Here is a 27,056-nt window from a genome sequence, read left to right as displayed (position 1 = left end):
AGTCATGTATTTATGTCGTTGATCTAGAATAACATTAATTACTTCGGTGCCTAGGCCTCTCCATCGTTCTAGGAGTAAATCGTCCAATAATTTATACAAGGGACCTGGATCAGAATGCTGACTCTCATACAAAGTGATGAGGTGTTGAATCATGTAAATACCAGCTAAACGCTGTTCTTCCGCAGGAAGACTCAAAAATGTTTGTGCTACTATATCATCCTTATATATGTTAGAATTGCTAGCCCATTGAACTGCTGACCGGGCTAGTTCCTGTTCATGCATAGTACTAAGTTTGCTACTCCCTACTCGTTTTTTCAGTGCTTGGTCAGTGGCTTGGAATATGTGTTCAAGGGAATATTGTTCTGGTATGGGAGAGAGAGAACGTTTCTTGTATTCTAGGCGTATGGGTCTATCAAACGGTCTTGCCCTACCTACGTAATGTATTTTACTTGTGTCCTCTGTTTCTATATCATCGTCCTCTGAGACTTCGTCGCCCTCTTTCTCGGCGGCTTCCTTCTCGGCCTGTTCTCTCTTGTGTATCTCAAGAATTTCCTTACGAATTTTCTTGTACATTGCTTCTACACAACTCTGTTTATCATGTTTACTGATCGCTATGTTGTCACTCCAAGTTATCATACCTTTAGTTACTTCTTTATTTGGCTGGTCTCGTTCCCTGATCAAACAATTAATCAAAAACTGTAAGAGCATACGTTGTAGCTCCACTTTTCTATGTGCCATGGCCTCGTGAATACTTTCTGGTCCCTTCCCCGTTCTAATGAAGTGGTATATTTTATCTAAGTGCTCTTTCATGTCTGGTAAAGTAATCAAATAGTCTGCAACGCGTCTTAAACGTATTGAGTATATGAGCATTGGACCCTCACCTGGTACTGGATCATATATACAATCGGTAAGGAACTGTCTAAGGGTTGCGTATGTCGCTGGTTTTGGCGTGTGTTGCAGTGCTAAATCTCGTAGTGATGTTCGTTTTAATGGTGGTGGGGTGGAGGGGCCCCCTCCCGCTGCTCCTAGACTTGAGTCGCCTAGGCTTGAATCTGCATTTCCTGGCAGCGCTGTCGCTGTCAGCGTTGTCGCCGGTAATGCGGGTTGATCGTGTACTACTGGTGCTGTGTAAAACGGATTGGTAGAGTCGGTGGCAGGAGGATTAGGAGGAGGATTAGTAGGAGGTGCATTTACATTTACATATTCTGGAGCAGCGTCATCTAAATAGGAGGAAATAAAAATGTCCGCTGCTGTCTGTTTATGACTACGGAGTTTAGTCGGGATCAGTGGTGGCGGCAAGTTACTGGGTACTTCCGGGGTCACTTTAGGTAGGCCCTCGGCGGGGAGGGGATACATGCCTTTAATAAGGGCATTTCTTTGTCTGTCTAATTGTTCTGCTTTAACCCGTTCACCTTCTTCTAGTAGTTCTTTTTCTTTGGCTTTTTCTGCTGCTTCTCTATTTCTCTCTGCTCTCTGAATTTCTTTCTCTGTTCTTCTATGCGCTTCTTTACACCATAACTCTATGGCGTCCTTCTGAGATTGTCTGGCTTTCTTTTTCCACAATGCTTCCTCTACTCTCATGATGCAAACAGCATCCCATGTCCCTGAGACAGGCCATCTATATTTCTCTTCCAGATCCTTCGTGTAATCTACCCATAAATCTAAGTACAGTATGGCATCTAGGCCATGTTTGTGGTACATAAAATGTCCGGGAGTGTCCCTAGGCAGGACGGGAACTGCCTCTTCGAGTATCCCTTTCCTGGTTCCTATCTGACGTAATTTCGAAAACAGCGGCATGTTTAAACTAGATTGAACGAAATCACAATAAGCACAATAATAGACTGCAAACAATCATTCATACCACGACATTAAAACATTTGAAATAGACACTAACTAGTACATAGAATAACACAATTTTTAAAATCCTAAAATACAATACTAGATGCACTGCTAGAACAGTACAGTCATACCGGTCTCATAAAGAGACACGTCATACCGTATCCACCTAGATGGACACGTCTTTCCCGGATCTGTGTACCCAGACCCGTCTTGACCGGGCTCAAATAAATGAACCCGTCTAAATGCGTTCCCAACAACGGTACTCACCGGGAAGCAAAACTGAAGGCCTCGGAAACTCGATACTGGACTGGACTGCTACAGCTTCTTGCTGCGCATGCGCCTCGGAAACAGGTGGGCCTCAGGATACCTCGGACCTTGCTCTCTCGGCTTGGGCTCTGGTCGGGACAGTCCGCAATCCTCACCGCCTCGTGTGGATGCCTGGTCGCAGTCTCCGTCTCCTCCATGGGCCTGAGGGAGTTAGCAGGAAAACCCGCGGATGTGCACAGAATGGGTCCGTCATGGCTGTAGAAGGGGTCAGGTGGCTGCGCTTACATCGCCGGCGCGTGGGGAAGGGGACTCGTCCCTATTCGGGCGCCAGAATTATGTGGTAAATAAAATTACCAGGACATTTTTCTATACATTAATAACAATAAGGATAGCTCATATAATGAGAGGCAGAGTCCGTGGTATCTGAGCCAAAAGGGCTTTATTTCAATGACTCGAGCCAGGGGAGAATCGGGTTCCATCACCACTAAGGTTCAGGAAGGGATATCTAACGTTTTATTAACATCACACATTATATATAGTAAAACCACATATTTACAATGAATACAGTAGGCGTAACACTCCAGGCGGAGCAAGTGAAAAGAGAGAGATAAGAACACATAGGCGTAAAAGAAGGCGTGTAAAGAGGCGTACACGTGGGTGTTCACTTGATGAGTCATAGGAGTGTCATAGGTGGGTGGATGCATAGAGGAGGTCTGCAGGGTCAGCAGAAACCTTTACCCTACATGTGTGCGCAACTGATCATGACGTGAAATTGACGTGGAACTGGAGAGAGATGGGGGTTGACTTTAGCACTAGAAGAGGAGTCTGGAGTCTGGGATGTCAGAACGACCTGCACCTTTGGCATATCTGATATCTTGTGTTTGGAGGATGTATTGTCTGAAGTAAAGGTCTCTCGAGCAGAAGTCGTTCATTACTAAATGCTAGAGGGTGCATATATTTCTTCGTGCATTGCGTGCGGGCCATGGGCCTACTATGGCAACGGGTTCAGTAAATCACTTGCATGGAGACAGGAAGGCTGGGCCCTATGCTCTGCAGGAGGAAATATGTTTACCTATTTCACTAGACTGGAATGCATTTTTACGGAGGCTGAGCAGATAACTGTAGGCAAAATACCGTCTTGGCAGGCAGGCCAGGCACCTCTCGGCTGGGCAGGGAGTGAGGGAGAGGTCAGGGATGCATATCTAAACTGCAGCTTTTATAGACAGAAGAGGCTCGGAGCCTGAATTCAGGGCCTGGCTCGGCTGGGCCACAAAAACGTGTGCTTCTCGATATTTAAACGTGTACCATGTGAATGCATTGGCAACGTAGGCCTTAGTGCAGGATTAACGTTTCATTCGTGGAAGGCCCTATAACTGACATGCTAACATTGGACAGAAATGCAGGGGCAATATTATGACAGGCATGGGAAGGGAATTACGTGATAACATGAACATACATGGGGCATAGGTACGTGGATAGGGTGCGAGTGGGGGGACACACTAACCACATAAAATTTCTGTTTCCTCATACCAGTGACCGAATGTGGAGTTATCCTGTAAGACCAGACCATCTTCTTAAGCTCCTCAGCCCACACCAAACCATTCGCTAATGACAACTGAATATTCTCCATCAACAATCTATTGATCCTTTCCACAAGGCCATTGGCCTGTGGCCTAAACAACGCAACCTTCTCATGACAAATCCCCATGCCATCCAAAAATTCCTTCATTTGTCTTGATACCAGCTGCACACCATTATCCGATACCAAAGTTTTTGGAATACCTTCATTTAAAAATGTTCTTTCCAAAAAGTTTATCACTCTCTTTGTGTCAATACTTTCAGTGGACTCCATTACGAACCACTTAGAATGATAGTCCACAAGAACCATTATGAATCTATTCCGAGTACCCAATTTGGAAATTGGTCCCAAGAAATCAATCGCTAATTTCTCCCAGGGCCGTACCGGAAATTCAACGCAGGAAAGAGGAGGCTGCCTAATGACTTTCGTTTTATCGCTAGCAGCACACGCATGACAATTCCTAACCAACTCATCAATTTCACCATCCATCCCTGGCCGCCAGTATGATTCGCGAATCCTTCTCTTGGTCATGTTCCTCCCCAAATGACCTTCATGTGCAATATTCATGATCTTTGATCTAAGATTGCACGGTGGCACCAATCGGTTTCTTCTCCACAACTTCCCTTCAGATACACTCAATTCAGCTTCTACATTAGAAAAACCCTTCAAGCGAATGTCACTAGTAGATTCCCTAGACCAATCACCTGAAACATGTTTCATAACCAAAGGAATTATTTGATCATCAGCCATGGCAGACTCCCAATCACTTTTATCAAAAGCAAGAATCTCATCACAACTAATTACAGGGTCATCAACTTCAACCAAATCTACCAAGTCCACAGGCATTCTGGATAAGCAATCCGCAATAACATTTTTCTCTCCTCTCACATATTCCATCTGAAAATTATAATCAAGCACTGATAAAATCCATTTCGATATCCTAAGGGTGACATTACCCTCCAAACCTCTACCACCTTTAAATAAATGCACGAGAGGCTTATGATCTGTACGCACTCTGAAGGGCAATCCCCAAAGAAAATATCTAAAATGTTTAATTCCCCACGTGCAAGCAAGAGCTTCCCTCTCAATAACCGAGTAAGATACTTCTGCACCCTGTAATCTTCTAGAGGCAAAACCTATGATTCTTTCCACACCCTCGGATATCTGAGAGAGCACAGCCCCAAGTCCCACAGCACTTGCATCAGTGGTAACCAAAGTCTTGGCCTGAACGTCGAACCCTCGTCGCCAATGTAAAGAAGATATCTTCAATCCAGGGTAGGTAGTTGAAGTAAGTCTTTATTAGTCAGAAGTAAAGAGACCTCCAGCTCCTTCCACAGCTTCCTCTGTACTGTCTGCTATTCATATCACAACATTCCAACCTCCTAGCAACATGCCCACTATTCTAAGAAGCAGAGATCCCAACACATTCTTATGGTGAACCCACCGCACATTAACATACAGGTGCTCTTTGATTGGGGATCACCGATACACCGGTAAGATCCTCCAGAGCTCTCTTCTTCGTCTACACCCCCCCCCTTGTTTTCGGCCATTTTACTGGTTATAAGTTTTATTTTTCCCAGGGTCTGAACATCCCAAATATCCACAGCGCGTTTACCTCTTGCAAGCATGCAGGATCTAGTGCTTCTCTTCCGGTTGGCTGGCGAGTTACGGTCTAGCTTACGACCGGAAACTGCCAATGTGTCCCAACACTTCCGGGGGAAACCGCATAAAGCACAGCGGTTCCTGCCGGTTCAGCGCCTCAGATTGATGCCGACACTGTGATGTTCCTGCCTACTTCCCCGCTGAACCTCTTTCCAGGTATTTCCCGAGTCCGCGCTGGAGCACCATTCTACATTCCAGAAACGCAGCGCTGGAGCACTAATATGCATTTCTGACATGCCGCGTGGGAGAGCTAATTCGCATTTCAGACACGCCGCGCTGGAGCGCTAATTTGCATTGCTGACACGACGCGCTGGAGCACTAATTTGCATTGCTGACATGCCGTGCTGGAGCGCATTTGTTTTGTTTGTTATATCTAGACACCACTCTTTTGTGTCTTGATATTGGTATTCACTCACCACGCAGGTATTGCTTGTTTTGTTGGTTTAGATCGCGCAGGAGTGCATGCTTGTTTTCTTGCTTTACATTCTTAGTGGGGTTAGACTACAACCTACCTGCTTGACTGTGAATCCTATTCGCCGCGCTGGGTGTTGCCTGTGCCGGATTTAACAGGGTCTCCCTATCTCCCTTGCAGCTGGAGTTGGTGGTTCTTCTCCAAACCAAGGGTGGTTCTCTTCTGGCCTTCTGAACACTCGTCTGTCATCTTTGGCTTCCTTCCCCGGTCCGATCTTCATCCCGGTTGGTGTACCTTCTGTAACAGGGGTAAGGTGGGTACGGTGGGTGATAGCTCATGTCGTCTCTGTGGGAATACTTTGCAAGCAACAGGTAAGCCTTGTGGGGTACCTGACACTTATATTTCCAAGTGTTCTTTCTTTGCCAGTAGACCGTTTACTTGGGTCCCTCTACATCTCCTTTTTACTGAGGTCTCCGGCACTCCGGTAAGATCTTTTTGCATACCTTGCCTTATCTACCCCGTTCACGAATACTCTGTTACAACTAAGCCCTTTGACCTTTCAGGAACTTCGTTTTCCTGACACTTCACTATTATGAGGACTGATCCATTAATCCCTGCCTCACCAGACCAGCCGGGTAGGAATTATTACTGGCAGAGTGGTGAGATGTTGTTAATTGTGCTTTCTTTTCCTTTTTCATCCTCCTTTTCTGTGAGCTATGTCTCATTTTGACCCTCCTCTTGCTGGTTTTACCCATTAGACCTCACCTGATACTAACGCTTTTCTGACAGGTAGCACATTTATGCCGACTTTCCATCGTTGTTTGATGTCTGGTTACTTTTTAAACACTCCACTTACTACGTTTTACTCACCAATAATGAGAATGTATACATTATATGTGTAACAATGTTCAATGCTAATTTGACTTCTTCTTTAAATATTTCTGTTTAGCCCCAATTATATTATGATTCGCTCTGAAGTTATTCCAAAAACAAGGTAGTATTCATGTGCCAGCATGATACTATTTGCATTGAGTACACTTAGCTTTATCATTTGTTTAAATATACATTGTATTATACTTTTTTGCTTTAGCTCTTTTGCTCAGTTAGAATGCACTTGTAAATCACTGAATAGACTCACCTCACCATGCACCACAAAATCACTTTCATGGAGCAAATTGCCAATGTGCAATGATTAGTATATCCAGCTGTTTCTGACAGCAAGAACTAATATCAGGCAACTAAGTCACATACTTCATCACCGGGTCTGTGTTTCCAGTGTGTGTGAAGTCACAATTGTTTTGTTTTGCCAGGGTTGCCACGACTTAATGGTTCTCTCTTATTTTCAACTCCTTGGGGCTGCCCCCAGTGGAGTTTTGCACTTTGTGTAGCCTATATATATTTATATTACCCTTTAGTATCCTTCCCAGCCCTGAAGAAGTCACGGGATACTTCCCATAGTGACGAAACACGTGTTGGCTGGTTGTGTTCATAAAGATTAAATAATTTGAAGAGCAACTTGTGTGGATCATATATGCTAAACCTAATTGAATACAAGAGACTTTGGCAAACAGTGCATTTACCTAGTAAAGCGTGCCCGGGACTTCAGTTTTCTGTAAATTGTGCTGGTCTCTACCCACACACAATTAGGGGTTTTAGGGTATTTCCCCTATCCTGGTTGCACTGTGCCGTACGGCAGAGCAAATCCACTTAACGCAAACAGAGCAAGGTGCCACACCTCCTGGCATATCCCAAACCCTTTTCATTAGACATACTACTAACCACCCCATTTATAAATCATGAAAACAGGGTGGGAGCCAGGACACTTCCTTGACGTACCATTTTTGATATTGGGATTTGCGAGTAGTGTTGCCCTGCGTTACCCAGCGAACCTGTGCATAGTTGGACTCATGCAGGTTGACTACAAGCAGCAGAAGCTCTGTTGGCATCCCTAGACCATTTAAGACAGCCCAGACCTTATTGCGTGGCACCGTATCAAATGCCGATTTTAAATCGAAAAAAGTCAGCATAAATAGTTCCACATCTGTTATCACCCGAGCATACAAACGGATTGAGTGTGGTAAGAAGAACTATCTAAAAACACATTTTTAATTATGAACTCCAGTTGAGTTTGGTCAGCAGGTGACAACAGCTGACCTCCTGAGGAAGTCAACAATAGGGGAAAACCAGCCCACACTCCATACCACACTTACTCATCTGTGGTTTTAGTCAAGCTCTTGACCAGGTTGATCACGCTGTCTTTAAATGGCTCTCTTAGTGGATCAGGTGAATCATTCAAGAGAGTAAAAAAGGATGGACTTGAGTGCTTTTCACTAAAGGTTGCACAGCTGGTTTACCATCTAAAACAAAGAGGCAGGAGCATTCATTAAGAATAAATTCCACCAGTGAGTAATCACAGCTTCGAATTGCCACTCTACTGGATAGTAATGCTGGCAGTACTCGTACTCTGTTCGACTACTGGGAGCATGACATTATTACTGGAGATACATGCCAATGATGATAATTACCACCAGTTGGAATATTGCCATCGGTAAAACATAATTGTCTGCTTTTCAGCAGCTAAAGATTGGGATTTTTTGGTTATCCACCACTAATGAAAATCCCCACACTTTATGGAATGAGAAATGGGCCTGTGCTCATTTTCAAGGCTAACACAGTTGCTGGAAGCTCTGAGCAGCAAGATTGTTCCATTAATGAGAGTTACAGTCTGGATAAAAGTGTTCCATTACCAACAATAATGTAATCAATCTCATCTGATGAATGGCCAGTCTTGGCAAGTGTTATAAATAAGTCACTCATTTTATAATCAAAACACACTGCCATTGTCCTTGTATGTTTACTTGTTGGTAAATCACTGTTCAAGTTTTAGTTGTTGACCTTTCTGCTGATAATAAGTACAGCCGACGCACTGAGTGTGCGATGGTGCTGTGGCTCAAAGGCTTCTTTGCCAAGACTTTAAAAGAAACTTGACTTAGAAGGAAAGATCTATAACTTTGGCCTCCAAGATTGGAAAAGGGGCATGTGACATTTTGTTTTAGAAAAAGAGAGGATGAGGAACCCCTTAATACAGTCAAGGGAAGTGAGGTTATCTAACCAGTAAAAGAAGTTGTTCCCTTGAGATGCTTACAGGAGAAGCTAAAACATAGCCTTAAAGTACACACTATAGTCAAAACTAATACAATCACAAAAATATAAAATACAGCATATTTATTGTGCAACTGAAGATAGAAACAAATCATTACATATCTATACATATCATGTTTACCTAATCAAATGATTAAAAGGGACATACAAGTAAAAACACAATCTATTGTGGCCTGCACAATTGAAAAGACAGACAAAAATTGTAAAACACAAGACTTGTAAAATACAATTGGTACATTTAAAGCTGCCTGATATTAACACCTATGTTTTACCACTATTAATTTTGTATATAAACATGGGTGGTGGAGACTTAAAATTGTACAATAAAAAGGCGTCGACGCGTTTCGGTGGTTCGGAACAAATGGAGTCCACCTTTATCAAGACATTTCTTTGTTGTCTGTCGTAATGAAGGGTCTGTACAATTTCCCTATGGAGTTGTTTCCTGGAAATCTACGGTTCTCTGCTGTACGTATACTAGCGCACTTATTGTGGGATGTCAATATTTTCAAGAATATTCGGATGCGATCATGCTCTTGTAAGGGCTTGCCGGACGTCTCACAAGTTTGTGTGAGAGGAAGCTGGGAAGCTACCCTTTTTATACTTTTAGATAATTGTCCTGGCAAAATCTGCTGTTGCGGGCGCTCGCCATAAATCTCACTGAGTAAAGATGTAAAAAGGGAACTGAAAAACTGCCCTACCTTTTTGTAGATAGCGGGCCTGAATACAAGAGGGTTTCACATGGACCTCTCTTGGAGCGCTATAGCTTGGTGGATTTAGACCGTCAATGCAATCGGGACGAATTAGCCTCCGAGGGAGAACCGCTCCCGCTGATACTGGGGGTTCCGTACTCGGTGAGATTCATGGCGAGCGCCCGCAACAGCAGCTAAAGGTGGACTCCATTTGTTCCGAACCACCGAAACGCGTCGACGCCTTTTTATTATACAATTTTAAGTCTCCACCACCCATGTTTATCTACAAAATTAATAGTGGTAAAACATAGGTGTTAATATCAGGCAGCATTAAATGTACCAATTGTATTGTACAAGTCTTGTGTTTTACAATTTTTGTCTGTCTTTTCATTGTGCAGGCCACAATAGATTGTGTTTTTACTTGTATGTCCCTTTTAATCATTTGATTAGGTAACCATGATATGTATAGGTATGTAATGATTTGTTTCTATCTTCAGTTGCACAATAAATATGCTGTATTTTATATTTTTGTGATTGTATTAGTTTTGACTATAGTGTGTACTTTGAGGCTATGTTTTAGCTTCTCCTGTAATCATCGCATGTGACATTTTGCCATGGGTGGATTTAACATTTGGGAAAGTTACCAAAAAATCTATCTGACATAGTTGTGCTTCCAGCGCCCAAGCAGAGGTCCCCAAGGTGCATGGCGCTTTAGTGTATAGTGGCTCCTGGATGAGGAATTTAGGGATTTCCTTCTGGAAGGGTTAGAGGTCTTTTTTTGTAACAAATAAGGAATGGTGCAGTCTAAGATTATACTTCGAGAAGCATTTATGGTGACCGTCTGTAGGAAAGCCTAGTATTACTTAACTGGAAGGGCTAGAGAAAGAATGAGAGGTCCTGTTTCTAGAAGAGCTAGCTAACAGGTTAGAATAAAAACTGACCAAATTCCATGGCAACGGGACCCACCCCAAACTGGAGACTGCCAGACTGAGACAATGATTAGCATAATCATCAGAATAGCCTCCCAACCTATAAGTGATAGTAGGCCATGAACATGTGTGGATAGGACTACCACGGCATATATCTTGAAGCGATGCCCCTTTAAAATGCCACCCAGGATGTAGCAATACCCCTTGTTGAATGACCCTGCCCTGCTCGGGTAATGGAAGATTCTTTGCCTGGTAAGCTGAGGCGATTGCAATCTGAATCTACTTAATCAATGTAGCTAAGGAGGGTCTTTTGCCAGTTCTGACACACCAAAAGATGACAAACAAAAAGTTCATTTTTCAATGTAAATAGAGAGATCTCTATGCATATATAACAATTGGCATGTTTCTACTCCTGCAGAGGAAGTGTAGAAAACCAGAACAACTAAATCTTAAGAACACTTAAATAGTGACAATGTCTGGGGTAAAAATGGGGCTGAGCACAACATTACCTAATGAGGAAATAAAATGTAAATATAGTTCTTCCCAAAAAAACAGACTTCCCAATTCTGCCACCATCTACCTGAGGAAATTGGCACTAGAAAAACGACCTTAGAAGCTACATATTTTAGATCTACAGACTTTAAGAGTTCAAAAGGGAGTTTCTGAAGCACATGGAGTAACAGAACCAAATCCCATGAAGGGATCGACAACTGAACCATCATTCTTTTTAAATAAGAATTTTTTTTTTAAAACGAATGTTTAGGAAGCAAAATCTTTAATGGAAAGAACCTGTGGTCTGAATGCCTTGATTGCCAACCAGAGGCGTTTCAGGGTGAAAATTGCTAAACTCAGCAAGAACTCATCCAGAAAAAAATCAGAGATTAAAGTTGGAGCACAAGCAAAGTTTGCAATCCTTTGTTCCGACACTATAACACAACATGTCACCAGTGTCTCATCTACTCCTTTGGAGTTTCTGATTTTCGGGACTGCTGAATTAATAAGGCTATATCTGATGGACACATCAGCTTTTAAACCTTGCTTATCAAGCTCTAGATCTCTAGATGAAGACACTTCTGAGTTGGCTGGGAAAGAGTTGGAAACAGCAATGGCAATAGGAAGGTGTGAAATATTTAGTGGGGGAGAGGAAGGGGTGGTGACATGCTACTTGGATTAGAGCATGGTACAATTGGCACATGAACCAACAGGGAACCAAAATCAAAATGTTTGCCTTCTCATCCTGACCCTTCCTCAAAACTTCGGGAATTAAAGAAACACGAGTAAAGACAGAGGAGGACTGGAAGTCAAGTAATCTATAGGGCATCTATTCCCCATGCTCTGCTGGATGGAGTTAGTGATACAAATCTTGGTAGAAGCGCATTGGTTTCTGATTCAGTAAGGTCTACCAAAGAATTGCCGAACCGGGAGACAATCTCCCAAAACACAAGTGGACATACCATCACTCTCACTGATAATTGAAATCTCCTGTCCATCTGATCGACTATCTCTCCACTTCCCCAGTAGATAAACCGCCATCAGAGAGAGAAGATTTTAGTCAGCCCACAGACATATATCCTGAGTCAGGGCTGTCAATAGGAGATTCCAAGGGCTGCCACGCTGTGGTTTCGGGCTTTGCGCACCATCCCTGTGATTTGATGTCTTCTACCACAAGCTCCCTGCGTGTTTTCATTGTTGTTCCAAAATCGATGCTGGGACGATGTGTGCGGGAGCTCCTGAAATGTTATTTCAGTTTCCAGGGGTCTACGCAGGCATCGGTAGCCTCGGTCGTGGGAGTCGGCATATCCATGAGAATAAAGCTGCTTAAAACTTACCTGCTTCCTGTGGATCATTCTTCATTTAACACTCGCCAGTTTAAGTAAGAGTATTTAAGTAAGAGTGGACAACTTGATTATCCATCCTGACACAAGCCACCTGCCCTTGGACTCGGTTCTTCAAGTGAAGAAGGGGCTGAAAAATGGCAGCCAACTACAATAATAGGATGATTTATGTTTCTCCTTCGAGCTCAAAAACCCTGAACTCTCTCTGAATTGCTGCCCAGCTCCTGGGATCTGTTTTCAGAATGATTGGAGGAGGAAGAACAAGGAAAAGTCTCCTGTTCAGACTCTTTCACTGGAACCATCACTGAAAGGACTGAGTGTACTCGAAACTCGGCTTTCATAATTCTGTGAGATGTGAGTCCAAGACAGCAGTTGCTGAACCAAGAATTGAAGACTGCTGTTGCACTACTGGACCACTGCTAGAGCCATGACCATATCTACATGCACTACCAGGCAAACGCAGACTGTTGCTTTGGTCTTTTGTGCCAACATCCATATGTTATGCATCAGTTTTTCCTTTCTTGCCTTAGAAAGAAAAACTTTCTCTAGATCTGTTGATAGCAGTGCTCCAATGAATGAATATGAAGATAAGCATCTGTAAGATCCAGTGATGCCAGATAATTCCTGGGAGAATGAACTGAAGAGTTACTGTTTTGAATGATACGGGGAGAATGACATGTTTGACTTTCATCAGATCCAAAACAGAATGGAACTCCCCTGATTGCTTCTGGGCTAAAACTAGGATAATGTAGCATCCCAGTCCCTTTTCTACTTCTAGAACTTGAGATGTGCCTGACTGTGGACAGAGCAGCAAGGACTTGGAGTCTTTTTGTGGATCTCTGATGGAAAGTTGGAATGAAGGATCTTGTATCCTTGATGAACCATTTGCAAAACCCATAAGTCCAAACTAAAGGCATCCCACATTGTGGTAACGTTTTTTAGGCGACCGTCTCCTCAAGTGTCTTCTGAAGATTCCACAGGTGGATAGTAGAGCTTTAGTTGTGGTGGTGGGAACTGAAGACTGAAAACTGGGTCAGGATTTATTAGAGTTAGAGGTCTGCAGGCCACTAACCCAACCTCAAAAGGGTTAGCTTTTGGTGGCTGAAGCAGAACCAATGTATCTTCTCAATCCAGACCCTACATCTCCATCTCCAAATAAAGGATGGACCTGTGTCATTTGTTTCCAGTGTTCTGTAAACCTTTTAACCACTATCTCTTAACTGTGGGAGGAACAAACTAGTTCCTTAAAATGGATTGTGCATCAGTAATGGTTTCCGAACAGAGTCAGCCTCCATGACCTCATATAAACTGCTAGTGATGAACTGAAGGCTACTGCAGCTGGACATAAAGAATCATAGAAGATGTCACTTAGAAATATGACCTGTTGCTCCATCATGGATAGAATAGTAGTGCACTAATTACCTTTATATAACCCATCTGCAAGGGTTGGAAGACTCATAGTAAAGACCGAATGAAGTGAGGATCATAGGTATTGGTACACATGGCAATATTCAGTGCGGACAAGCAGAGCTTGTCTGCCACCTCAACCTTTTTAGGTCTCGCCTAGACGAAAGCAAAAGCGAAGCTTTTGCTGTCTATGCGAGACAACTTATGTTGCCACTTTTCTGGGAATATTGTGGACATCAGACTGTTACGAGCTTTTTCTGCTGTAGTCAGGCTGTCACGAGCTTCTCCTTTGGAGATTTGACCTCGTGAGCGCGCCTTGACTGCATCTAATGGGCTGTGCACTTCCTTTAGTCAGTTTCACTTTGACGCCTGCACTTTCAGAGTGAAATGAAACAATGTGTCTGGTAGTTGTTCCTGTGGAGTGCCTTCTGACCTCGTGAGCGCGCCTTGACTGCATCTAATGTGTGTGGCTTTTTTTTTCAACGTGGCCCTGGCGCTTGCTTCAGTCAATTTCACTTTTAAGGTGCAGGCGTCAATGGGTCTGGTACTTGTTTTATTTCCATTTAATGCTCTTTGGAACAACAATTTTATATTACTTGTGTGTATTACCACTGGCCAGAATTTCAAAGACTTATATTCACGCAGGTGAAATAATACTATTGTGATTAGGGCCGATTTTTGGAGTCTGACCGTTCAGAGTGCAGAGTGGAGCTTCAGAGTGGAGCTTCAGAGTGGAGCTTCAGAGTGGAGCTTCAGAGTGGAGCTTCAGAGTGGAGCTTCAGAGTGCAGAGTGGAGCTTCAGAGTGGAGCTTCAGAGTGCAGAGTGGAGCTTCAGAGTGCAGAGTGGAGCTTCAGAGTGGAGCTTCAGAGTGGAGCTTCAGAGTGGAGCTTCAGAGTGGAGCTTAAGAGTGGAGCTTCAGAGTGGAGCTTCAGAGTGCAGAGTGGAGCTTCAGAGTGGAGCTTCAGAGTGCAGAGTGGAGCTTCAGAGTGGAGCTTCAGAGTGCAGAGTGGAGCTTCAGAGTGGAGCTTCAGAGTGGAGCTTCAGAGTGGAGCTTCAGAGTGGAGCTTCAGAGTGGAGCTTCAGAGTGCAGAGTGGAGCTTCAGAGTGGAGCTTCAGAGTGCAGAGTGGAGCTTCAGAGTGGAGCTTCAGAGTGCAGAGTGGAGCTTCAGAGTGGAGCTTCAGAGTGGAGCTTCAGAGTGGAGCTTCAGAGTGCAGAGTGGAGCTTCAGAGTGCAGAGTGGAGCTTCAGAGTGGAGCTTCAGAGTGCAGAGTGGAGCTTCAGAGTGGAGCTTCAGAGTGCAGAGTGGAGCTTCAGAGTGGAGCTTCAGAGTGCAGAGTGGAGCTTCAGAGTGGAGCTTCAGAGTGCAGAGTGCAGATTCAGAGTGGAGCTTCAGAGTGCAGAGTGGAGCTTCAGAGTGGAGCTTCAGAGTGCAGAGTGGAGCTTCAGAGTGGAGCTTCAGAGTGCAGAGTGGAGCTTCAGAGTGGAGCTTCAGAGTGCAGAGTGGAGCTTCAGAGTGGAGCTTCAGAGTGGAGCTTCAGAGTGGAGCTTCAGAGTGGAGCTTCAGAGTGCAGAGTGGAGCTTCAGAGTGGAGCTTCAGAGTGCAGAGTGGAGCTTCAGAGTGGAGCTTCAGAGTGCAGAGTGGAGCTTCAGAGTGGAGCTTCAGAGTGCAGAGTGGAGCTTCAGAGTGGAGCTTCAGAGTGCAGAGTGCAGATTCAGAGTGGAGCTTCAGAGTGCAGAGTGGAGCTTCAGAGTGGAGCTTCAGAGTGCAGAGTGGAGCTTCAGAGTGGAGCTTCAGAGTGCAGAGTGGAGCTTCAGAGTGGAGCTTCAGAGTGCAGAGTGGAGCTTCAGAGTGCAGAGTGGAGCTTCAGAGTGGAGCTTCAGAGTGCAGAGTGGAGCTTCAGAGTGGAGCTTCAGAGTGCAGAGTGGAGCTTCAGAGTGGAGCTTCAGAGTGGAGCTTCAGAGTGGAGCTTCAGAGTGGAGCTTCAGAGTGGAGCTTCAGAGTGGAGAGTGGAGCTTCAGAGTGGAGCTTCAGAGTGGAGCTTCAGAGTGGAGCTTCAGAGTGGAGCTTCAGAGTGGAGCTTCAGAGTGGAGCCTCAGAGTGCAGAGTGGAGCTTCAGAGTGGAGCTTCAGAGTGGAGCTTCAGAGTGGAGCTTCAGAGTGGAGCTTCAGAGTGGAGCTTCAGAGTGGAGCTTCAGAGTGCAGAGTGGAGCTTCAGAGTGGAGCTTCAGAGTGCAGAGTGGAGCTTCAGAGTGGAGCTTCAGAGTGCAGAGTGGAGCTTCAGAGTGGAGCTTCAGAGTGCAGAGTGGAGCTTCAGAGTGGAGAGTGGAGCTTCAGAGTGGAGCTTCAGAGTGCAGAGTGGAGCTTCAGAGTGCAGAGTGGAGCTTCAGAGTGGAGCTTCAGAGTGCAGAGTGGAGCTTCAGAGTGGAGCTTCAGAGTGCAGAGTGGAGCTTCAGAGTGCAGAGTGGAGCTTCAGAGTGGAGAGTGGAGCTTCAGAGTGGAGCTTCAGAGTGGAGCTTCAGAGTGGAGCTTCAGAGTGCAGAGTGGAGCTTCAGAGTGGAGAGTGGAGCTTCAGAGTGGAGCTTCAGAGTGCAGAGTGGAGCTTCAGAGTGGAGAGTGGAGCTTCAGAGTGGAGCTTCGGAGTGGAGCTTCAGAGTGGAGCTTCAGAGTGCAGAGTGGAGCTTCAGAGTGGAGCTTCAGAGTGCAGAGTAGAGCTTCAGAGTGCAGAGTAGAGCTTCAGAGTGCAGAGTAGAGCTTCAGAGTGCAGAGTAGAGCTTCAGAGTGCAGAGTAGAGCTTCAGAGTGCAGAGTGGAGCTTCAGAGTGGAGCTTCAGAGTGGAGCTTCAGAGTGGAGCTTCAGAGTGGAGCTTCAGAGTGGAGCTTCAGAGTGGAGCTTCAGAGTGGAGCTTCAGAGTGCAGAGTGGAGCTTCAGAGTGCAGAGTGGAGCTTCAGAGTGCAGAGTGGAGCTTCAGAGTGGAGCTTCAGAGTGCAGAGTGGAGCTTCAGAGTGGAGCTTCAGAGTGCAGAGTGGAGCTTCAGAGTGGAGCTTCAGAGTGCAGAGTGGAGCTTCAGAGTGGAGCTTCAGAGTGGAGCTTCAGAGTGGAGCTTCAGAGTGGAGCTTCAGAGTGCAGAGTGGAGCTTCAGAGTGCAGAGTGGAGCTTCAGAGTGGAGAGTGGAGCTTCAGAGTGGAGCTTCAGAGTGCAGAGTGGAGCTTCAGAGTGGAGCTTCAGAGTGCAGAGTGGAGCTTCAGAGTGGAGCTTCAGAGTGCAGAGTGGAGCTTCAGAGTGGAGGTGCAGAGTGCAGAGTGGAGCTTCAAAGTGGAGCTTCAGAGTGGAGCTTCAGAGTGGAGCTTCAGAGTGGAGCTTCAGAGTGGAGCTTCAGAGTGCAGAGTGGAGCTTCAGAGTGGAGCTTCAGAGTGCAGAGTGGAGCTTCAGAGTGGAGCTTCAGAGTGGAGCTTCAGAGTGGAGCTTCAGAGTGGAGCTTCAGAGTGGAGCTTCAGAGTGGAGCTTCAGAGTGCAGAGTAGAGCTTCAGAGTGCAGAGTAGAGCTTCAGAGTAGAGCTTCAGAGTAGAGCTTCAGAGTAGAGCTTCCGAGTGGAGCTTCCGAGTGGAGCTTCAGAGTGGAGCTTCAGAGTGGAGCTTCAGAGTGGAGCTTCAGAGTGGAGCTTCAGAGTGGAGCTTCAGAGTGGAGCTTCAGAGTGGAGCTTCAGAGTGCAGAGTAGAGCTTCAGAGTGCAGAGTAGAGCTTCAGAGTAGAGCTTCAGAGTAGAGCTTCAGAGTGGAGCTTTAGAGTGGAGCTTCAGAGTGGAGCTTCCGAGTGGAGCTTCAGAGTGCAGAGTGGAGCTTCAGAGTGGAGCTTCAGAGTGCAGAGTGGAGCTTCCGAGTGGAGCTTCAGAGTGCAGAGTGGAGCTTCAGAGTGGAGCTTCAGAGTGGAGCTTCAGAGTGGAGCTTCAGAGTGCAGAGTGGAGCTTCAGAGTAGAGCTTCAGAGTGGAGCTTCAGAGTGCAGAGTGGAGCTTCAGAGTGCAGAGTGGAGCTTCAGAGTAGAGCTTCAGAGTGCAGAGTGGAGCTTCAGAGTAGAGCTTCAGAGTGCAGAGTGGAGCTTCAGAGTGCAGAGTGGAGCTTCCGAGTGGAGCTTCCGAGTGGAGCTTCCGAGTGGAGCTTCAGAGTGGAGCTTCAGAGTGGAGCTTCAGAGTGCAGAGTGGAGCTTCCGAGTGGAGCTTCAGAGTGCAGAGTGGAGCTTCCGAGTGGAGCTTCCGAGTGGAGCTTCCGAGTGGAGCTTCCGAGTGGAGCTTCCGAGTGGAGCTTCAGAGTGGAGCTTCCGAGTGGAGCTTCCGAGTGGAGCTTCCGAGTGGAGCTTCCGAGTGGAGCTTCAGAGTGCAGAGTGGAGCTTCAGAGTAGAGCTTCAGAGTGGAGCTTCAGAGTGCAGAGTGGAGCTTCAGAGTGCAGAGTGGAGCTTCAGAGTAGAGCTTCAGAGTGCAGAGTGGAGCTTCAGAGTGGAGCTTCAGAGTGCAGAGTGGAGCTTCAGAGTGGAGCTTCAGAGTGCAGAGTGGAGCTTCAGAGTGGAGCTTCAGAGTGCAGAGTGGAGCTTCAGAGTGGAGCTTCAGAGTGCAGAGTGGAGCTTCCGAGTGGAGCTTCCGAGTGGAGCTTCAGAGTGCAGAGTGGAGCTTCCGAGTGGAGCTTCCGAGTGGAGCTTCAGAGTGGAGCTTCAGAGTGGAGCTTCAGAGTGCAGAGTGGAGCTTCAGAGTGGAGCTTCAGAGTGCAGAGTGGAGCTTCAGAGTGCAGAGTGGAGCTTCAGAGTGGAGCTTGAGAGTGCAGAGTGGAGCTTCAGAGTGGAGCTTCAGAGTGCAGAGTGGAGCTTCCGAGTGGAGCTTCCGAGTGGAGCTTCAGAGTGCAGAGTGGAGCTTCCGAGTGGAGCTTCCGAGTGGAGCTTCAGAGTGGAGCTTCAGAGTGGAGCTTGAGAGTGCAGAGTGGAGCTTCAGAGTGGAGCTTCAGAGTGCAGAGTGGAGCTTCCGAGTGGAGCTTCAGAGTGCAGAGTGGAGCTTCCGAGTGGAGCTTCCGAGTGGAGCTTCCGAGTGGAGCTTCCGAGTGGAGCTTCAGAGTGGAGCTTCAGAGTGCAGAGTGGAGCTTCAGAGTGGAGCTTCAGAGTGCAGAGTGGAGCTTCAGAGTGCAGAGTGGAGCTTCAGAGTGGAGCTTGAGAGTGCAGAGTGGAGCTTCAGAGTGGAGCTTCAGAGTGCAGAGTGGAGCTTCAGAGTGGAGCTTGAGAGTGCAGAGTGGAGCTTCAGAGTGGAGCTTGAGAGTGCAGAGTGGAGCTTCAGAGTGGAGCTTCAGAGTGGAGCTTCAGAGTGGAGCTTCAGAGTGGAGCTTCAGAGTGGAGCTTCAGAGTGGAGATTCAGAGTGGAGCTTCAGAGTGGAGATTCAGAGTGGAGCTTCAGAGTGCAGATTCAGAGTGGAGCTTCAGAGTGCAGAGTGGAGCTTCAGAGTGCAGCTTCAGAGTGGAGCTTCAGAGTGGAGCTTCAGAGTGCAGAGTGGAGCTTCAGAGTGCAGAGTGGAGCTTCAGAGTGCAGAGTGGAGCTTCAGAGTGCAGAGTGGAGCTTCAGAGTGCAGAGTGGAGCTTCAGAGTGTCAAGAGCAATGCCAATAGCTCTAACTTTAACAAAGGCAAAACCATTGCATTGTAAATGCTTGTTATTTTACCGAATCACATGCTCATGCTGCTGCCTGGTTTGTCTACATGCACACAGGCAGAATCACTCGGTACAAAATGGCTCCTGTTCACTCGTCAGTACGGTCTTGCGCCGCCCCACCTTCCCCCTGCCAAATACATTCATTCCAAATACTGCTTATTTTCATATCAGACTGACTTCTCACATCTGGGATAGCAGGGGCACCTTCCACAGTGATTAGTGCTTCACAAAAAATAATTCTCGGCTAGCGCTCAGAAGCCTTGAAGCTTTGATTGAATGACACTGCAGTTTGATGCCCCGCTCGTTTTTTGATGCTATGCGTTCCAGACACTGATTTTATTAAGACTCACTTGGAGCTCTAAACTGTCACTTGATCTTTCTTTGGGTCATTTCGTTTGCCCGGAAGGACTAACATATCTGTGAAACCCTCTTCTTTTATAGTTTGAGCATCGTCTTCGTTTAGCAGGATAACATTATATATTTGAAAATACAAATATCCGGGAAGAACAGAGAGCAAATCTCCGCGATGTTGGGCATTCTCCTATCATAAAGGAAGCGTGTTGGTGGGACCTGTGGCATCTAACGCATCATTTAACCCTATATGCGTGGGCACCTACCACAATAATGTATAGGATGAGTTTGTTCCGTTCCCGTTTTTAATTTGATGTAAAACTCAAATCACTGCACACTCTCTACTACACACTCTCTACTACACACTCTCTACTACAGTCACTACTCTCTACTACACATTCTGCTACACACTCTCTACTACAGTCACTACTCTCTGCTACGCACTCTACTCTCTACTACACTCTACTACACACTCTCTACTACACACTCTACTACACACTCTCTACTACAGTCACTACTCTCTGCTACGCACTCTACTCTCTACTACACACTCTACTACACACTCTACTACACACTCTCTACTACAGTCGCTACTCTCTACTACACACTGTACTACACACTCTACTACAGTCACTACTCTCTACTACACACTACTACACACTCTCTACTACAGTCACTACTCTCTACTACACACTCTACTACACACTCACTACACACTCACTACTCTCTTCGACACACTCTATACTAGACACTCTCTACTACACACTATCTACTACAGTCACTACTTACTACACTCTCTACTACACTCTCTACTACACACTCTACTACACACTCTACTACACACTCTACTACACACTCTACTACACACTCTACATTACACACTCTACATTACACACTCTACATTACACACTCTACATTACACACTCTACATTACACACTCTCTACTACACACTCTCTACTACACACTCTACTACACTCTACTACACTCTACTACACACTCTGCTACACACACGCTCTACTACACACTCTACTACACACCCTCTACTACACACCCTCTACTACTCTCTACTACTCTACTACACATTCTCTACTACTCTACTACACACTCACTACTTTCTACTACACTCTACTACAGACTCTCCACTCTCTACTCCACACTCTCTACTCCACACTCTCTTCTTCAATCTCTCTACCTCAATCTCTCTAATTCAATCTCTCTACCTCAATCTCTCTACTTCAATCTCCCTACTTCAATCTCTCTACTTCACATTCTGTATTACACACTCTCTACTACACACTCACTACTCTCTACTACACACTCTCTACTACACACTCTACTACACTCCCTACTACACATTCTCCTACACACTCTACTACACACTCTACTACACTCACCACTCTACTACACACTCACCACTCTACTACACACTCACCACTTTACTACACACTCACTAGTCTCTACTGCTCACTCTACTACACACTCTCTACTACACACTATCTACTACACACTCTCTACTACACACTCTACTACACACTCACTACTCTCTACTACACACTCACTACTCTCTACTACACACTCACTACTCTCTACTACACACTCTACTACTCACTTACTACTCTCTACTCACTCTCTACTACTCACTACTACTCTCTCTACTACTCACTACTACTCTCTCTACTACTCTCTCTACTACTCACTCTCTACTGCTCATGACAATGCCATTTATTTATCTGTTTCCAAAACCAACACATAAATAAAACATTTGTCATTTACAATGCCAAAAGCGCTAACTTTTGCAAAGGCGAGACCGTTGCATTGTAAATGCTTGTTATCTATCTGCTTGTCAGGGACAGTATCCTCAGAAATCAGAGAACCTTGAGACACATGTCCAGCCATGAAGGAGTCAACTTTAAAAATCAGAGGAAACTCCCGAATAAACCCCAGAAAGAGGTATCTCCGAGAAAGGAACCTTGGATAATGAGGTGTTTCAACTTCCTTCCATTCCGAAGTTAATAGTTTGTGTAGGGCATAATGGAGGGGTAATTTTTCTATCTCTTTACTCAGATGTTCTTGAAAAAAGTCCTCTTCTTAATCTGCAAGAGTAGATTCAGAAAAGGACAGTTCTTCTTTGATACGTTGTAACCCTTCCTCCATGTCTGACTGCTGGATATAGTGCAAGGGTTTCGAGCTTTTCTGTAATAGAGCTACTTATGTTCAGTGAAAATCATCCTGAGCTACTAAATTAGTATTGTACTAGTGATCACAATCAGATAAGATTTCAGTAGTGCCACCCTATTCAGGTTTTCATGCATTAAACATGTCAATGTCTCAGGCAGGGTTGCCAGCAGTAATGTGAAAAAGGCGTTGCCAGTCTAAACTTTAAATTGGTAATACATAACAACCATAGCTGCAGTGCCCCTGGCACCAAGGTAATGACCTTAGTACAAAGTATCCCCACTCCCACATGATTTATCACTCAGTCTCAAATTTACATATATTTTGGAAATGCAGCTATTTTTCTCCAAATATCAGCTTGTGAGTTCCTGAAAATATATACACTTATTTTAATCCCTAATACACGATTTCTAATTTTGTTATACACATATTAATTCAGCCAAGCAAACGTTTTTAACTTAGTAGGCAGGACTGCAAACAGGAAAGCTACTTACAGATACTTGACGAGGGACCAGTGACTCAGGAGCTACTGGTTGGAGAAGCCTGATACAGCGCCTTTTGATATCCTCCTGAACTTCTTTTTACTCTTGGCGGTCAGGAAGTTGTTGAATCTTGGATCCCTTCTGTGCTTCTTCCCTTGGTTGCATAGCAACAGCCACTGTGTTTTTCAATACATTCCCTGCAGCATAGAAGAGAGAAGACGCTTCCCCTGCTTCCTATGACTCCATGTCACCAGAGACGTAATTGTGATTGCAGGTACAACCTGGTGAGGCATTCTGGGAGTTGTAGTCCATTTCTACTGAACCAATTGCACTCATACCGCTGAAATCAAGGATTTCTAGAATGAACGATTCAGGATTGCAGTACTGTGTTCCTGGCGAGTCATCTAAAAAGTTAGATCAAAGAAATAACAGGCACAAAATGAACTCGAAGGGCAGTGTATGGAAAACTAGAAAACACCATAAATACAGCCTTTGGCAGATGTAGGCCCATTGACAAAGTAGAACGTAACTCAGGCCAATGTAGCGCTTGCGGGGCATGCCCCATCCAACCATTCAGAGGCCCACAATTCAGTTCAAACCCAATGAATATTTTTGAGATATGGGTACTCGGGCCCACCATCATATTCTGCAGGGGGCATCGTTATGTTTTACGCCACTAGGGGACGGAGCTAGACCGGTGCACCACAAACGAAGAGTACGAGAATTTGAAGAAAGAGAAATCAGAAAAAAATAAAACAACAAACGTAAGAGGCAAGATGAAGGGAAACACCGTGGGCACAAAGTATATAAAGTAAACTAAATATGTCAAAAGGGACAGAAAAGGGAGAATGACAAGAAAAGAAAACACCAGAAGAAAACTAATTAACTCTTTATTGTGTAAGTTAAGCACGAGTGATACCACAAACCGGTTGCAGACTTCCATGGCCCTGATTACTAGTTGTTTTATTTAACGCATGCGATAATTATCGGAAACAGTAATTAAACCATCTTAAATTAACAAAGGAAATATGTACGGTATTTACCGTACCGTGCGGCTGTTGGTGTGGTAAACACCAAAATCCGCATGTTATTGATTGCACGTTTACTGGCAATCTGGCCCCATGTGTAACCTTCGAGTCATCTGTTCTAATGCTTGTAAGGTGACTCAGTGGGCTTATGTGCGGGCGGCGGAGATGCATATGTTGTTAGCTGCGGTTCTGATCTCATCCAGGACATTATTCAGGTTAATGGACCGACCTACCGCTGGTGCGACCCTGCACACCAGGGTGTCTTTATCCATGAATAATCTTGCCTGCAAGGTCCTCTCTGACTCAGGCTTTTGGTCGGGGTGTTTGCAAGGGCTGGAGACAGAGACATGGCGGCTAGCGTGCGGCAGGATTCTTCACGGCGTGCACCCGCCTGGCCCGAGTCCCTCGGCCCCTCATTTGAGCACACTTAGCCAGAGGCCTCAGTCTGAATTTCCTGTTTACGCCGCACGCTGAAGAACTAAGCAGTAAAGCAAAGCGCGGCGCGATTACCCAAAAAACACGTGGTTTACCGCCTCTGAAGGGAATGTTTGTGACGGGCCACACATGCATCACAAAAGACCCGTTAAGAGATGTTCGGGAAATTCCGAACCAGGAGACATGATTTCACTAGTAAAATTACAAGATAATGCCATGTCACTCATAGCTCAGGGTTCCATTCCAGGGTTTTCATATAACAACAAATGCATACCAGGAGTTTAGTGCCAATATCGGCAACGTTCTCATACAGCAACATACATAACCACACAACACCTTCTTAGTGGAGAAATTTGCTGCAGGTTTATTTGCATAACCAATATGCCAACATGGTGGGTTATCTTACGGGCGATCCCAGGGCAGGCCTGCCCCTATGCCGCCTGATGAGCCAAATTGCACCCTGGGCGTCGCCAAACGGTGATTACCAATCATTGGGAGGGGCCACCCCTCCCACCAGTGGACCGCCAGTACACTCCCTTGCTCACGCCCCCAAAGGTGGGCGGAGCCTTCCAGGCAGCCCCCGGTTGCTCAGGCCCACAACCGCCCGTAGGACAAACGGGGCCCCCGGGCAGCTTTGGCAGTAGTCCTGGTAGGCACGCAATGCCCATTGGACTCAAGGGACGAGGCTTGACAGAAACCCACTTATGTCATTTCTCAAAACAAAAGGAAAACTTCTGAGGCTGCTACTGATGTGCCACAACGGTGGCAAAAACCCTGCTGGACACCGGCTGTGCATGTGCAGGACCCCCCCCCCCCCCCCCCCCCCACCCCGCCACCATGCAGAGATTTCCAGCCCACCTTGTGTTGTGCTGTGTGATATTGGCAGTTCACTGGGTGACCTTGTGAAAGGAGCCGCTATTGCTTGACACACAATGGCACCATGTGAGTTGGCAGGTCTGCGAGTAGCTCAAACAGTTCAGAATTTTGCTTTGCATTATGGGACATGTAGACCTGTTTATGGTACTATAAAATCAGCACAGCCAGTTCCAGCTCGCAAAGCAAAATCCTGGATTAGGTGAACCACAAATATGGACGGGGGAAGCTCAAGAGCTCTGAACATACAAGCACATGACTCATGTTGCAGTACAGTCTTCTTTCCTTATCATAACCCCTTGTCCGAAGCTTACAGATGACTCGATGTAACTGGAAACCTCATGTTCTGGTCCCAGGTATTTATTTAAGAGCAATGCATTCTGGAGGGTGTAGTCTATGTCCTCCTCGGCGTGAACCCGCTGGAAAGACTTTCCAGCTCACCATTCTGTTGTAGAAGGAAGCTATGACCTGGAATATGGTGTTCCTGAGGACATCAAGCTGTCTGGTAAGTACCCCCTTTGCACTTTCCTGCCTCCTCCCTGATATACTTTGGATGGCTCTCACTGAATGAAAGGCAATCTCAATTTTCATTCTCAGAATTTGTCACAGAGCAAGAGAGAAAGGCTCAAAAGTGTGAAAGCTGGAAGAGAAAGACAGGAAACTGTGATGGCCAGAAAGAGAGAAAAGAGGGATAAAAATAGCCTGCAAGAGTGAACTGGAGATATGAAGTATATGGTTGATTTAAGAAAGAGACCTAAGGCTAGATAGACAAAGAATAGTAATAGCGATTACCAAATTGCGATTTTTAGGGGAAATCGCTATTTGATAATCACTATCACTAATGCACAAAGGGGTTATTTAGTCCCTACTCTAAAAATAGCGATTCATAGTGGGTTGCAAATAAATCTACCTCATGAATATTAATGAGGTAGGTCGCAATTTGTGACCCACCACGATTCGCTGCCATCCCAGGGATGGTGGCCTGCTGGGATCATCAGAGCACCATGTCTGTTATTGCTTTTATATTAAAAAAAATTGAAACGCAGCCCATTTTCCTTAAAGGAAAAAATGACATGTTTAAGTTGGACCACTGCCTGCTCTTAAAAATACAATTTTCTATCATTCTCAAATGGCAAGGGGTCCCTTGGGGGCTCTTTCCCATTTGCCAATGGGTTTTCATCAACTTTGAGTGGGCGGTAAAGTGCAAATGTTTTGCAAACACTTTTCTGTCACAAAACGTTCATACACACCTATGCAAATCGGTATTTGGAAAGGACGTCATAAACATGCCCCGTCTAAATATCGAATCACAAAACCAAATTGTGATTAGAAAAGACTGTTTTGCATTCGTAAATGGCCCGATTAGGTAAATCAGGCTGTTTGCAATGGATTTTTTTTTCATTCACCTACCCCCATGTGTGGAACCAATAATTGAGAGACTTGGGTATTCGGGAGCCCCAGCAGCAGATTCCTAATAAAACCTTTGGACCCTTTGCACTTTTTATTTATTCATTCATTTATTTGTACAGATCAAGCAATGTTCAAAACCCATTAGATGGGGGTTTGCATAGGAAATATTGGGTGGTGGGGTATATGATAAAAAAAAACGTGTAAATCTCTGCAAAGAACAGTGTTGGGCAAAAATATGTCAGCACACAGTTCAATCTGGCATCCAGAAATATCCTACATCAATGAGCCTGAGATATAGAATTGCATTCCATCTTTTGAAATGCTTCTAGTAAATCCTTCTGCTGGGTACCTATTTATTGGTATATAGGATGGCAGTCAACATTGCATTTGACCTATTGTATGTCACCATATTGAGGTACATAATATCAACCAACAATAATATTGCATCCGCTACATCGCTTACTATTATATTTTCATGGTAAGCATTTATTCGCTCTTAACTCTACAACTACTCACCCTGAATTGTAGCTGTTAAGTCAAAGTGTTTGCAGTATTAGTGTCATGCGATGTAGTGACCATGTACATCTAATGCTTTGAGAACTGCTTTTTCCCATCTGTGATCAACAAGCCGTGTCCATCATTTGGCAACTGAAATCCTACAAGTAGGTCAGCCGTCTCATTGATTAGCTCTGCTCGTCTGATCTCTAGAGCTGCAAAGAGAGAGGAAAGCACAGATTCTCTTCAAGGCTTGCAGTTCTTCAAGGACAACCTGGTAATGAGCAGAGCTGCTCTTAAAGGGGCTGTACATATATATATATATATATTCACTGAAAAAAACAAAGA

The sequence above is a fragment of the Lissotriton vulgaris genome, chromosome 5 (genome assembly GCF_964263255.1).
Source record: "Lissotriton vulgaris chromosome 5, aLisVul1.2, whole genome shotgun sequence".
In the NCBI taxonomy this organism is placed as follows: Eukaryota; Metazoa; Chordata; class Amphibia; order Caudata; family Salamandridae; genus Lissotriton; species Lissotriton vulgaris.
Note: the sequence above shows the minus strand (reverse complement) of the source record.